Source organism: Protopterus annectens, chromosome 16.part0, assembly GCF_019279795.1.
Source record: "Protopterus annectens isolate FY-2018-M chromosome 16.part0, PAN1.0, whole genome shotgun sequence".
In the NCBI taxonomy this organism is placed as follows: Eukaryota; Metazoa; Chordata; order Ceratodontiformes; family Protopteridae; genus Protopterus; species Protopterus annectens.
Window position 1 is genome coordinate 128,828,986 of NC_056750.1, and position 16,161 is coordinate 128,845,146.

At 40.8% G+C, this 16,161-nt stretch overlaps 1 protein-coding gene across 1 annotated transcript in view; it reads right to left on the bottom strand.

The window, feature by feature from the left end:
- LOC122790885 (immunoglobulin lambda-1 light chain-like) overlaps positions 1-16,161 on the bottom strand; it is a 1,657,182-nt gene that overhangs the window by 440,755 nt on the left and 1,200,266 nt on the right. The gene's annotated exons all lie outside the window — the stretch shown is intronic.

Here is a 16,161-nt window from a genome sequence, read left to right on the forward strand (position 1 = left end):
TTCACAGGACACTACTAAGAACCTTTCAGAGTCTGGTATGCCGCAGGACTCTTCTTAGTCTAAGGATCCTATGGTTGTCTCTACCTTGGATGGGTCCAGAGCCGCTGAGCAGACACCAGCTTCTGAGGTAGTCCTTCGCACCACCGAATCATGACAAAAACTGACGCCTTCTTTCTCAACTACCGTTCTTTCATAAACAACTGAGTTCCTTAGGCCCAGGATTCGAACCACACCAAGAAACCGACTACCCACTCTCAGGTGCCTGCTACCTTACCTCAGTCTCAAATGTTTAAAATGGCAGAAAACCTTATCATGCTGATAGGGTAAGCCAAGCCACCCCACCAAAAAGGAAAAGAAATCTGTCTCCAGTAGTTTTGTCTGAACAAGAATCAGATGGATCTGATGCATCTGACTATGAAGACATGCAGCCCCTCTCCACTTATGAGGATACTGATGTAGAGGAATCCATTCCTTCAGCCTCTCCTCCAGAGGATTTTTCCTTTGCAGAAACCCTGCATACCTTAAGGGAGCATTTCCAATGGGAGAGTCAGGACTACCCTCAGTCTAAAAAGAGACTCACAGAATTCCTAGATCTTCCACAACACAGACCCTTAGCCATCCCCCCAGTCATGGATGTGGTGGATGATGTTTTCCTTGAATCCAGTCTGACTCCAGATGCCCTCCCTCCTGCTCCCAGAAAACCTGATAGGTACTACCGAGTCCCTGACTCACACAAATATCTTTTTAAAAATCCTACAGGCTGAATCTGAGGTCATTTCTCAAGGACCAAAAGGGATTAAAGCAACCTCTGCTAAGAATCCCACCTCCGCAGACAGAGATTCCCGAGCATTGGACAGATGGGTAAAAAAGTATACGCCTCAGCTACTCTTGCTATCAGGGCACTAAATTGTCAGTTCCATATGCTTAAAATATCAGCAACATACTTTGGAATTCCTTAAATAAAAAATGTCCTCCTTTCCCGCATGGGCAGAATCTAAAGATTTGCAAGACTTAATGCATTCTGCAAGTCAAGTAGCTAAACACACTTTGCACTGTGGTTTTGATGCCCTAGAAGCTTCTTGCAGGGCAGCAGTCACTGGATCTGTCATTAGAAGACATGCATGGCTTAAGGAATAACCCCTGCCAGACCATGTCAAATCTAAATTGTTGGATGCACCCTTGCACAAAGATAACTTATTTGGCACTAAGGCAGAAGAGGTCTTAAAAAAGATGGAAGAAAAAGCAAAATCTATGCAAATAGTTAATGATTTCTTACAAGTCCAACCCCCTAGGTTCATCAGGCATTTCCCTCCAAGCACTGGTCCTTTCCCGCTGTGAGTAAACAGGCCCAGCCTAGGCCCCATGGAAACAGACCCCCCCCCCCCTCAGACAGCAGCTCCAGGGAATGCAGAGATCTAAGCAGTGGACTACATCCACTTCAAAACCAGGGAGTTCTAAGTCACTCCCTTATGGTAAGAACTCACAATGACTCACCTCCTCCCTACTTCCCCTCTGCCCACCTTCACATACCCTTAGGAGGAAAACTCTCCTTTCACTCAAGCACCTGGGCCACCATTACTAAGGACCAATGGGCTCTGAACATTGTGTCTCAGGGATACAAATTCTCCTTCCACACCCTTCCAACCCCAGAAGGGTTCCCAGATCTACCACCAAATCAGTGGGCAGGGGCTCAAAAGCAAATCCATTCCCTGCTCTCTTTGAGGGCAATAAAGCATGTTCCTGCAGAACAGATAGGTCAAGGTTTCTATTCCAGACTTTTTCTGGTGCCCAGAAAAGAGGGCACCTGGTTCCCCATCCTTGATCTATCCATTCTAAACACCTTCCTGGTGATCCCAAAATTCAAAATGCTCACCCTCCAGCAGCTGGTAACCATGCTCTCCAAGGACACTTGGCTAGCCACCCTGGACCTAAAAGACACCTACCTCCACATTCCCATCAGGGACTCATGCAGAAAATATCTCCGTTTCAGGGCAGGATGTCAACACTTTCAGTTCTCTGCACTTCCCTTTGGCTTATCTACTGCTCCCAGAGTTTTCACAAAATGTCTGGCTCTGGCCATTGCCTTTTGCAGACAAAGAAATATTCAAATTTACCCCTACTTAGATGACTGCCTTATTCAGGCAGACAGCCAGGAAAAGCTGCTCAAACACCGGGCCTTTGTAAAGAGCCTACTAACCTCCCTAGGGTACACAATCAAGAAATCCAAACAGGTGCCCACCCAAAGGATAATCTTTCTGGAAGCAAGTCTGGACACAGCATCCCAGATGGCATGCCTCACACCAGAGAAACAAATTTTCCTGTCAGCTTACTTCTCTCAACTGGCCACCAGGCCCCAGCTTTCTGCAAGGAAAATCCTGCAAACCCTGGGATTCATGGCATCTTGCATACTCCTCATTCCATATGCCAGACTCCATATGAGGAACCTTCAATGGTACCTAAAGGGCCTTTGGTGTCAGCACTCTCAAGATCTGGAAACTCTTCTACCTATTATTCCTTGCCTGAGAAAGGAATTTCTTTGGTGGGCAACAGCCTGCTCCCACAACAAGAGACTGCCCTTTTCTCCCCACACCCTGCTGCCCAGACCCTCACCACAGATGCATCAGACTATGCTTGGGGGTGCACGCCTGGAGGGCAGGTACATACAGGGCCAATGGACCCCACAGCAAATCCCCCTGCACATCAATCAAAAAGAGATGATGGCTGTGCAGCAGGCCTTGATAGCTTTCAAATAACTGTTTTCTCCAGGGGATCTCCTGATCAAAACAGACAACACCACTGTGATGTACCTCAACAAGCAGGGAGGGACTCACTCCTACCCTCTGTGCAAGTTGGCCATTACACTTTGGCTCACAGCCTCTTCCATGCAACTACACCTGTTAGCAGACCAATTAAGCAGAAAGCTTTTGGACCCACATGAGTGGCAGCTCAACAGAAGTACCTTCTTCCTAATATCTCAGAAATGGGGAACCCCAAAGGTCGACCTCTTTGCTTCCCACACTAACCATCAGCTCAGCAAATTCTGCACCAGGGAGATCACTGCATGGCTTGGAAAGTGGATGCCTTGTCCTTCCCCTGGATCAACATCTCGGTCTATGCCTTTCCTCCCCTACCTCTCATCCCCAGGGTATTGCTCAAAATAAGGGAGGAAAAACCAAGGACCATTCTCATAGCTCCAGATGGCCCCAACAGCACTGGTACCTCTTGCTGCGCAGCCTGTCCCCGCTGCCTCCATGGATCTTCCTCACATTCCAAACCTCCTAACCCAGAGGGAAGGGGAATTCATGCACCCCCAACTGCAGACACTCAATTTGGCAGCTTGGCTTATTACATAACCCCGGACCAATCTGCCATCCTCAGTAAACAGGTTCTGGATATTATCCATGAGGCCAGATGCCCTAGCACCAGAAAGTCTTATGCAGATAGATGGAAAAGTTTCTGCACCTGGATCCAGTCCAAGGGGGGCAATACAGCACAGCCCTCCATCCCTCTCATCCTGGATTACTTAGCTGACCTACTACACAGTGGCCTCTCTTTCTCCTCTATAAAAATTCATGCCTCTGCTATTTCTGCTCATTTTCCCACTGAACAGCCTTTTTTCTCACACCCTTTGATTAAACAGTTCCTTTGAGGAGCTAGCAACTTGAGACCCACCAGGAAGGCTCCTACACCAGTTTGGGACCTTAACTTTGTTTTGGAAAAGCTCACACTACCTTTTTTTGAACCAGTTTCTTCAGCAGAGCTAAAATTTCTCTCCTGGAAGACAACCTTTCTTCTGGCCATTACTTCAGCCAGAAGAGTCTCTGAGCTGCAAGCTCTCATGGCTGTGGAACCCTTCATCATCTTCCATGCAGACAGGGTATCCCTCAGAACTAACCCATCCTTCATGCCCAATGTGGTGTCCAGTGTGGCTCTCAGGCAATCCATTCATTTCCCCACCTTCTTTCCTAATCTCCAAAACAAGGGGGAAAGGATTATGCACTCTCTAGATTTGCACAGACAGCTCAGATAATATCTGAACAGGACTAAACCCTTCAGAAAGTCTGATCAATTACTGGTTAGCTTTGCTACAAGGGCAGAAGGCAAAGCCATCTCCAGGAAAACCATTTCCAAATGGATAGCACATTGCATCAATTTCTGCTACAAACAGCATGGTAAGCCTCCTCCCAAGGTGGTCAGGAAACACTCCACCAGAGCAACCTCCACCTCTGCAGCTTTCCTCAGAGGAGTTCCCACCAGGGAGATCCTGGAGGCTGCCACCTGGACATCTGTTCACACTTTTACCAAGCATTACTGCCTGCCTCTCTTCTCCAAATCCAGGGCGGGTTTGCCTCTGCAGTCTTGCAGGGCATTCTAGCCAGTCCCTAACTTCCTTGACTGCCTCCACCCATTTCCTCAGCTTTAGGAATCTACCCAAATGTGATGACTGCAACAGTGAAACACGAAGAACATAGTACAGTTGTGTACACTTACCATAAATGTAGATGTTCGAGTGTATTCACTGTTGCAGTCCTGGTTTCCCACCCTCCATCCCCCTTTTTTCTCTTTTTACTTTTCTTTCCCTTCTTCCTTGTTGTTCTCCTTTTCTTACAAGGGACATATTGGTATTTATTTTCCACTGGTGGGGTTCTTCCACCAGAAGCTGGCCTCCTACTTTGGGGGCTCCTGACAGGTTAGGGCAAGAAAAACTGATGTAATGGTGTCAGCTGCCTTCCTTTATACCACTGACGACCTGATGTCAGTCCTCAAGTGACAGCAACCAGTGCAAAAATACTAAGTCTCTGGTATTCGACCCAGCTGAGGAATGCCCTGGCAGGGATAACCCAAATGTGATGACTGCAACAGTGAATACACTTGAACATCTACATTTATGGTAAGTGTACACAACTGTACTTTATGTATCCTAGTAAGAAAATGTGTCACTTTTGTTTCACAGGTGGAACACCTTACATTGACAACTAACATGTGATGAACTATTAGTGAAACCATAATGTAAGTAAGCAGCTTTTCTTCAAAAGAAGTATGGCGTTTGATTACCCATAATGATTTGCAGGTGTATGTAAGTCATTGTGAATATCTAAGTTGACACCATTTTCGGCATCATAAAAATCAAAACTTGAACAATACTATAACAGAGTGGCTAATTTTGCAGCAAGTACTCCTTTCAGACTCCATCACTGTATAGCACTAAAAGGTATAAATTGGTTAGAAGTACCCCAGCAACTTATAGGTTCAAGGGTTCATAGTAGGTTACTAGGCTATTGACCCTAGGGCCTTTATAAGTCTAGCCACATTATACCCTTGTTCCCTTATTGACCAAGTTGTATGGTCTGTATTTGCAGCATGAGTCTATTTTCAGAACCAACTGCCCTTATCTAAGAGGGACATGGGTGACACCCTCAGGGTAAATTTATGGTCTCCCATCCAGTTGTGTAAGTTGCACTTAAATAGAGTAATTGAGGAGCTCTGTTTTATGTGAATTGGAAGTTTGTTCCAGAGAAATAGCAATCTCTGGGAGACATATTTGTCTCTCCAGCATGTCCTGTCAATGTCGTAGGCTAGGTTAAGATCCCTAGAGTGAGTGAATCTTTCCCCATTTGACTTGCAGATGTGCAGCATTTCCTAGGGCAGGTCCAAGACTGCTCTGTAGGCTAGGCACAAGTTGCATCTCAGCAGCCTATAAGATACACTGACAAGGCCTTCAGTTTGTACATGTAGGTCATGTGTTGAAGACCCTGAATTTTCTTGATGAGAAACCTCTTCAGCTGCTGCAGGTGTCTGGTGAGGTACATACAGAAGTACTTAGTACTCTCTTCGTGGTCTGATGAGGGATGAGTACATTGCAATTATAACATCCTTAGCTCTGGATGTGTTGCCCTTATTTATGAGATGTGCAATGTAGAAGGCCTTCCTTACCACTGTGGACACATGGTGATCAAAGTTAATGTTGTTATCAACCTGTGTTCCCAAATCTCTCACCACGGGTTTGAGATGGGGGGGGGGGGGGGTACTATTAATATTGTAATTTGCAGACTTCCCTTTTGCCAAAAGGAATGATAACACATTTTTGGGGGTATTTAGTTTAAGTCTGTGGCTTTGGCACTAGTCATTTTTCTGTGTAAGCCCTTTTTGTAGTATGTCAACATCTCTGGGGGTCTCAATGATTGCACCCAGTTTGCAGTCATCTGCAAACCTGGTAAGCTGCAGGCCATCTATTTTCACCTGGACATCTGAGAAATAGATTCCAAACAGTAGGGGGCCCAGCACAAATCCTTGTGGTACACTGGTAACTGCTCTGCTGGTAGAGGTGGAATCCCCAACTTTGACTGTATGCATTCTGTTGGTGAGACAGTTGGCTACCATCTAGTGACATATGGGTTAATTCCTAGCTGGTGAGTTTCTCAATGATGCCTGAGTGGGGGGTTGGGTCAAAAGCCTTGTCTAAGTCAAGATAGGCTGTATGCACTATTTTGCCTTCATCCAGGGCTTTGGTGACATTCTTAAAGAAGTCCACCAGGTTTAATAAGCATGATCTACCCTTAATGAAGCCAAATTGGGTCAAGTAAAGAGTTTGAAGGTCATCTATGTCTTTGTTGATAAAGTCCATGATGATTCTCTCCTTGGCCTTGCAGATAAGGCTGGTTAGGCTTATGGGCCTATAGTTCCCAGGGTTGGTTGATGGACTCCCTTTGTGCAATAGAATTACCGTTGCTGTTTTCCACTCTGCTAGGACAAAGCCAATACTTAGACTGTGGTTGAAGAGAGTGCCAAGTGGTTCTGCTAGGTCCCAGTTTAGACCATTTAGTAGGCAGTTTGGGTTATTATCCAGTCTCATACAGGCTGTGTTTTTGGCCATGGAGAGTGCAGCTATGACCTGCTCTTTGGAAGTACGAGGTAGAGGACTGGTGACAGGTATGCTTTGGGGTATGTCTAGTCAGGATAGGGGTGAAATTTGCCCCAAATCTGTTTGCTAACATGTTGACAATGTTCTCAAGGTTGGTATGAGTGGTACCATCCACTACTAGTTCTGCACAAATCTGGGCTTTCCCTTTTAGATTTTTGACTTAGCTAAAGAAAGCCTTGTGATTATCCTTAGCTAGGGATGCTAGTTTAGCTTTGTAATTGGCTTTAGAATATGTTACAATATAACTAATTTGCTTGTTCAAGCTGCAGAGGGTATCCTTCCTCTGTTGAGCCAGTTTCCTCTTATTCTTAGACATTGGTTTCTTTCACTTGTATAACCTATTTATGCTTTATGCCCACCAGGGTGGCTTGTTTTTTTGTGAGGAGTTTGTTTTGATCTGTTCAGGTACAGCCGAGTCTATACATTTGTGCAGGAGTTTATACAGGGCATTTATGTACACCTCTGTATAGGAGTCATTGATGACAATGGTAGCAGGGGGTTGAAACTATTTATGCCATCCCTTAGGAGACCATAGTTTGCTTTGGAGAAATCTTTCATTCTTTTTGCTCATGAGTGGGAGGGTCAGGTATGATTGCTACTTTGAACAAGACTGATTAATGATTAGACATTACGAGGGAGAGCAACACAGAGGGGGTAATGCAGAGACCCCCTATATTAGTGAGTACTAAACCTAGGACATTTGAGCCTCTTGTGGGGGGGGGGTGCAGATGATTTATTCCAGAGCATTTGTATTAATAAAGTCCAAGAACATTAGGCGGAGCATGTTTGCGCTCATATATGACTCCCAGTCATTGGGAGGATAGTTGAAATCATCTGTGATCAAGGTGTTTGGCTGTATAGTGAGTGACTTAACTAGGTCCAGATAGGCAGAGTGATTCTCGTGGTTCATGGTGGGGGACCTATAGCTAAGGATGGTATGAATGGAGGTTTTATCTACAGTTAGTTGGACTTGGAGTAGCTCTAGGGAGTCATACTGTTTGACCAGTCTTGAGGTGTATTTGTCTTTAATGAAGATTGATACACCTCCACCTTTGGTTCTTTCATGCTCGTTTTGACGTCTGAAATTGTGGAAGGCATTCTAGTCTTGCATGGCCGGGGTGGTCTCTGCAGCCTTGAACCATGTACTGCACAGACATGGGCATCTTCCAAGGTAAGGAGTGCTTCCAGTGGTACAGTTTCTGATTTAGACTCCTTGCATTAAGTAGCATAACCCTGAGTTTGTCTCTTGTGAAATTTTTTACATCAGGAATTTTGTTGTTATGACATTGCCTACAAATGCACTATGGGGGAGGCAAGTACCTTTGCCAGTAACCAAAAGCCCAGAGATGACATATGAAGACCATCTCTGGCAAAGCAGTATGGTCTGTTGATTATATCTTCCCAGGCTTATAGATTCTGGATCCCCCTGGACTGACACCAGAAGCTAAGCCAATTGTTGAAGTCAATATTTTTTTTTGTTTATATTGAGGTATCATCCTGGCTGAAGGTAGAATGCTGCTTAGGGCTAGGGATATAACTGCCTGGGACACATAATCTGAGAGCTCAGTCGTGTCTTTCTTCATATAGTCTAGTGAGGTACATCTTAAATCATTCACTCCAACATGGACTATGATAAAGTCAAACAGCACTTGTTGTTGACAGACTTGAGTGTGCGCATGATCTGATGGATCCTGGCACCTGAAAGACAGCTTACCATGACCTTCTCCTTGTTTAGCCTGGTAAGGGGGACATCTGTGTGTCTCACTATGGAGTGACCAATACATTTGGTTTTGAGGTGTTTTGACGTAGGGGCTTATTGGCTGAGACACTGTTGTTTGTATCATTATGTGTAGTGGATTCTGTTGGGTCTGCAGTGTGTGCAGTAGGTTTGTGCTTGGGATGTTTCTAACCTTTAGGTAGGTTTCTAGTGAGTACCTCTGCATATGTGGATGTATGTATTGTGGGCTTGTTATGTGCAAGAGGCGAAATATATGTGCTGACAACATGTTTGATATCTAGTTTGTTGTTATGTGAGAGAACTGATTCAAAATGCATAGACTAGTACATCTCTCATGTTGTATTTGTTTGTTTTAGGAGTAACTGGTTGTCAGTATACATGATGCAATTGCTATATTGCCTCAGGATGCCCATGCCAATCAGGCTGGCTGGAGAAATGGTGGGAAACTGTCTGTCCATTATGGGAGGTATATATTATAGTAACAAGTAGGGAGTGGGCTAGATAGACTAGGCTTTGCTGTAAGACTAACAAAAAGTGTCTTTCTGTAGAGTGCTAGGGGTAGAAAACTGTGTCAATGCTTCACAATGCACAACTGAGTTGTTCACAGGGCAGCAGTGCAACATTGATATACACAGCTTCTTCCCACCTATAAAATTATCCTGCATCAATCTGCTTATCCAGCACTAAATCTCATTCTGTACAACTATGTTTACAATCAATCATTATGATCCAATGACCAAAAACTCATCTTTGTCCACAAACCTAAAAAATCTACTGGCATGGTCTATACTCAAACCATGTTGCCAAGGCCTGGAACTCCCTATCTGTATCCATACCCTCCTTCCAGTCCTTTAAAACCATTCCAAAAGACTTCCTAGCCAAAAGATGACTCTGTTCTCACTCAACACCAGGATAAACTATATTCCTAAATATGAACAAGTACCTGTTCATGTCTTAAACTTTCTTACTCGCTTTTTTCATTCATTTCCTTATTTCAATCAATTTCTCGCCCCTGATTATCTTTCGAAATATGCTATAAATGTGTTTCCTCTCACTTCGTATTGTAATTCCTATTTGTATTATACTAACTTTCCTTTAATTCCTCTATAAACTGGCTAAAGTTTCTCTAAATATTAAATCACTGTCATAAAAGTTGTATCTGTTCTTAACCAGTGTTTTCATATTATGTCTGATTTGGTATAATTATTTAAACTTTAGAGGTTTATTATTTCTGAAGATTGCAAAATTATTGCTGTTAAAATGTTTTTGTAATATTTTGGAGCGTTTCTCATAGGGCCTCTGCTGAAAATGGGTACCTACCCAGTCGAACTTTCACAGTAATCAAATGTCAATAAATAAAATGAAAGCAAATAAATGTGTATTTTGTCATAAGTAAAAATGAGTCAACCTAAAACATCAAAAATCTTGCCATAATCTATTTTTTCAAACTACTTGCAGTGTTAACATCAGGAGTATATGTAGAAATGAAATTAGCTGTAAAACAGATATGTAAGAGAAGTGTATAAATGCACTTTAAGCTAAAAGAAGATTCTTTAACAGAAAACACTGCTTAACTAGTATTTCATAGCTTCTTGTTTAGCTTTTCTCAATAATGCTTAAAGTGCAGACTATGAAGATTTAAGTTTGCCATGAAATACTGGGTTTGCAAACATGGAAGGTAAAGTATTTCTCCATAAACTGCCACTCTTCTTTTGTCTACCTTATTTAGTACATTTCTAATGAGAATGGAGAGCAGAGAAGTTGTGGCATACAATGCCTCATGTTTTCAGTTACTGCTATTTCCAAAGTAAAATACAAGTTTTCAAAGACTATCTAATGATATTTATAGAAAACATGCAGAATCAGAAATCTCAGTCACCGTCTGAGATATTTTTCTGTGAGTTACAGTGCAACTGTTTAGATAGCAAAAGGTAGCAGGTATTATTTGGGTGAAAGCTTGGTTAGGGTAAGGATTAGGTAACAGAAAGGTAGTGGGTGCTCTCCAGTGTTCTTTGGCTTACCCTCTTGAAGAGTGCATTTTAATGGCATTGGATTTAAAGAGTTTTCAATTTTATTTTCACTTACTGCCAACATAATAGCTGATGTTGGAATTAACAGTGAGTTTGTTTTTGTCTTTCGGCTTTTCCCAGTTAGGGGTCGCCACAGCAGAACTCCGGTCCGCTAATGATTGGTAGTTGATTTCTACGTGCCGAGTTACCAGCCCTGATGCACAACCTTCAACAAAGGTATAGCCATTCACGCATGTCTCCACACAGAAGACGCACTAGCTGTGAATCGAACCGGACAGCGTCTTACTGTGAGGCGACAACGCTACCGCAGCACCACCACCGCGGATGGAGTTAACAGTGAGTAATGAATATAATTTTATGGAAAATTGCTCATTCTAATCCTATAGCAAAATAAAGATTTTAATTTAAAAATATAGGCTCTAGAGTAGAACCATACTATCCTAAATGTTCATTTAAGTGTATTTAGCTCATTTATCTTTCTAAGCACTTGAATTTAAACTGACTGTTGGAATCAGTTAAACCTAAATAATAGCACAGGTACTCCACCTCAGTATTTGTACAGGGAAGTGGTGGAGATTTTGGATAAAAGAAGCACCTGATCAGCTGCTGGTCAGTACAAAAGGAATATTGCTCTATTATAAAATTACACTCACCCTTTGCAGTCAATTAGAAAAATGCTTGCCCTTTGGTATCTTCCTGCATTGATACAGGAAAAAATTGGCCCAGATTACAACAGATGTGGAGGGGGTAGAGGACCTCAACTGTTGAACTTAATAGTGTTGCAGCTAAAATACTGAATATTCCCCAACATAGTAAGGGGGTGGTTTCAGGGAACACCTTTATGACAGGTTATAACCGAGGCTGCAGTACCTAAATCCAGTGCAGCCAATATGGACTAAACTACAAAAGTGTCTGATAAAGTGATTTACAATATGCAGTTGTAATTATTCATATTATGTGTGCATTTATTAACCTGACAGTAGTCAAAAAAGGTATAAACGGTTCTATATGTACCACATAGGGCCTCTGAGATCAGAAGAGTATGTGAACCAGACAGATGTAGAGAACAGCTTAAGAGATTGAGTCAGAGATAAGGCTTGTATCAACAGTTACTGACAGCAGGGATGACTGGTAGGAGGAATAGAGGATGTGGGTAAACTATAGAGGAAGGAGTTATTTTTATGTTACTGGTCAGAGGTTCAGGGCATAGAGAATAAACATATGTACACACATTGTAGATAATGAATGAGAATTATGAAAGTATGGTGGAAGGACATTATTTTTCATATGGTCACTGCAAAGATAACAGTAGTGAAAAATACTGGCATTATAATTAGTGTTTTGTGTTTAAACAAAGCAGTTTATGAAGTCCCCCAAAAGTGTGACTGAAACAAAACTTAACTTGCTTATTTCGGAATCAACAAAACAGTCTAGAAGCAAGGCAGTAGCTGCAACATTAATGTTGTAAGTTTTCAACAACAGCCAAAAGAACACTTACTTTAAAACAGCAGCTAAAGAAAACAGTATTTGCTTTGCAGACTTTTTTAAAGCTAAAATGAACAGTCTTACTTTACAGTTTTTCTTCATAAAACACAAGTCTGAATGAACTCAAAAAAAAAGAAAAAAAAAAACACGATCCAAGCTGTTCTACAAGCATGCGGTTTTATTACCAATCAGGTACCTCGGCTATTTGCCTTCTCAGGATATGACATCACATCTTTAAAAATTGTTTTTATACAGGTAAGAATCCAGTTAATTACAAAAAACCAAGCAACCAATTTAACACCCAATCAATGAAAATGCTAATATATTACCATAAATAAGTATATGACAGATAAATGCATTACTCTATCAATATCATCATAAAGAAACTTTTCACAGCATTAACAATATTTTTCTTGTGTAGATACATAAGTTAACTTCCTGAATTAAACTTCCTAGAAAATAAAGTTCAGTCATTTAACATCAAGCCACCGTCTTTTCTTCAAGGAGGGGGTGATTTTTTAAGCAAATTGAATGAGTTGGAGATGAAAATGATATTAAATTAGAGAACTTTATATTCTAGGGATTTAGCTTCCCTGGCATGTGAAAAATCTGCAATTTTCTGAAGTTTTTTTTCAAATGGTGCTTCCTATAATTGTTCACCTTCCCTGGTAGAAAAGTATAATTATGTCTTATAGCAGGAAATGAATATCCTAGATAGCAGGACTTTTAACATCCATCAGGTAGCCAAGTATAAAGATATAGTAATGGTTTTCAAAAGGTGGCATTCCCTTTTTAGTTTTTGTGATAGATAATAAAGATCCATCAGAAAATTTGCATTCTCCTTTTCAGTAAGGTTAAAATTGTTAAACCATATGCTCAGTGCTCCCTATATTCTGTTCACTCTTAATTTGTATTTACAAGTGCTCACCCCAACATTTTGTAAATACAAGTGTTGAGCCCTACATTTTGTTCACTATTCTCTTTCTGTCACTGAAAACACATACATCCCTCATATACTTTGCTAACTTCCTTCAGAAATGTTTGTTTAATTTCATGTCTTTTACCTTTTTGGAAAATTAAGGATTTAGTCTACAGGGATTTGTTGTTTATATAACAGCTATACATGTTAACCCTATATATATATATATATATATATATATATATATATATATATATATATATATATATATACTCTTTTCATACCACTCCCATTGCTGGAATACCATCATAAATGCCTAGCAGATGTGAACATACAAGTCACCTTGATACACTAAAGGATTGTGCAAAAATATACCGAAAAGCTAAAAAGTTATTGAAATGTGGATACCACCTGGCCCTCTTCTGAATGCTGTAAGAACTCTCAAGTGTCTTCTTACAGAAATAAAAATAAAATAAAAACAAGAATGAGAAATAAAACCAAAAATAATCAGTCCAAAAATGTCCATACTGTCTTTGTTGAATGTCTTGATGCTGTTGATTCTGTTTCATTCTGCCCTTAACTTGGACTTCTAAATAAATGTAAATGCACTGAACAGTTTTTTTCCGTTGTCTCAAAAAATTGCATCCCTTTTAACTGAAAATGGACATATATCCAGCTAGACTAGCCCGGTAAACAAATGTAAAATAAAATAAAATAAAATAAAATAAATTTTATTTTTTAAAATCTCAAAAAGAACTTTCATTAAATCTTCATAATGATTCATTCTCTAGAAAAAAAATAAATGCAATATCAATTCTTAAGAAAATAACAGATTCCTTTTTATTATTTTGCACTGATCTATGTGAACTAGTTTATACATACTGTCTCTGCTTTTTCTTCGTCTTTTGACTTGAAGCATAGTTGGACCAAACTCTTACACAATTCCATTTAGCCTACAACGAACCTGTTTTCCTAAGATTTTTCAATGTGACCAACTCCATATTTTGAAGTTTAGATTCCAAACTAACATCTGCAGGGGCAGGTTTATTAATTTTTAATGCACTGTAAGCACTTGATTTGATCATTGTTTGCATATGCATGGAGGCTTGAAATAACCAGTCATTAGATCAAAAGGAGAAATACCAGTAGAAACAGTTAATGGAGTACCTCACATGCACATGAAGATAGAAGGTAAATGTGTAGTCCAGTCTTTTCTCCTTTCTAAAATAAGCTTACAGATTTTTTTTCTTTCAGTGTATGATTCATTTGCTCCACAATGCTTGCTGATTGTGGGTGATATATCACAACAAAGCTAAGACAGGCTTACAGTTCTTGATGAGTCCTTGGGTATCCACTGCTTAGTACAACTGTGTATTGCAAACTTAACTGCAAACTCAACTGAACATGACAGACTTCAACTGTCTTCAGCAGGCTCTTGTATACACTAGGCTAACTGACTCAACTGTTCCAGTTCTTATTTTCATCTCACTGTTGAAAATAGACAGCTGCTTATTAAAGTTCCTTCCTGTCTTTCAGTCTCTGAAAGTAAACACAGAGCAACTGGAAACATTCCGATGACATCATCTGCAGATTAGGTGACTCTGAGTCAGTCTGCATTTAGAATCACTTTCACAGATATACACATTTAGACATGTAACAGAACACTGTTCAGCTTTTAAAAATATCCTGTACAAATAGAGTATTAAACAACACACAAGAACTTATTTACAATATCATAGCTAGTCATGCTGGCATATATATCACTTCAGCCAGACATCCTAGCACAGATAACAGTGTCTAATTTCTTCACACTGATTACATAGGCACATAAGTCTTGTTTCATCCACATGTTATGATATACACAAAAATATGTTTTGATTCAATTGCAACCTTGTGGAATTCATTGTATGCACAATTGTGCTGCTATTCCCATTGATTTCTGAGGTGGTTACCAGCCCCATTGTGTGACTATCAGCATTTGTGTCAATAACTGTCCTGCATTAGCCACAACCAATTCATTTGTAATGTGTCCTTATATGGTATCAGGCCACGCAAATACAGCTGTCCCATGAAACATATATATATATATAGTAATATGTTATGCAATTGATATAATTATGTGACATTGGTAGAGTTGTATGACTGTGTGAACAGTAGCACTGTGTGGCATGCAAAAACCAAGCTTGTATTTGGAGGTGTTGTCACAAATTATTTATTTAAATAACTGTGACATGTTAAGGAGAATGCACAACTAAGCACAAAGCTGTTTTGTGATGCCACCAGCCATACTCAGCCAGATAAAATAGACAATCTCTTAGATGACAGTTTGTCTCATATGTCACCCCCCAGTCCCCACTGACCAACATTACTCTGTCTATCTTCTCAGGAGGCATGCTCATCTTTGAGCTCTCTTTGGCTGATAACACAGAATCAATGATCCCTGATGACATCCCAGGTTGCTTATAGCATGACTTAAAACCTGACCTAGTAGACACACTTGGGTCCCTATATAAACACAGCCTACAGGCAGCCTATGTTCTTGAAGAAGGATGTACAGCAGCAGTCATACATCTGAACAGGGGGAACATCACATAATGCATAGAATTACAAATCCATACTCCTGACTCATCTTATCTGTGAGGCAGACCAGCAACTCATTATGGACCTTATCAGAAAGGACACAGGTAATCTCCTGACTGTGTACCAAACACATATGATTTGTTAAGGCTACATTATGTCTGTTAAATCTGTTTGAAGGTTTTAAGAAGGTCACCAGGGGCATGCATGAGGAAAACACTATCATCCTGCATAACTTGACCTGGTCAAGGCATTTGACACAAATCAACACTCAGATACTACACAGAAAATGCCTCAAGTGGATATAAGCATCTATGCCACCAAGTAGGTAGAGAAATGGATCACATACAGTGCAAATGATGTCAAAGTGTATGAAGTCACCTGTATCTAGACTCCAGTGATCAGATCTGTACCTCAGGATCCTGTACTAGGCCCTTTCCTGTTCATTATTTAAGTCTCAGATGCCAAGACAAACCTAAACCCCACCTTC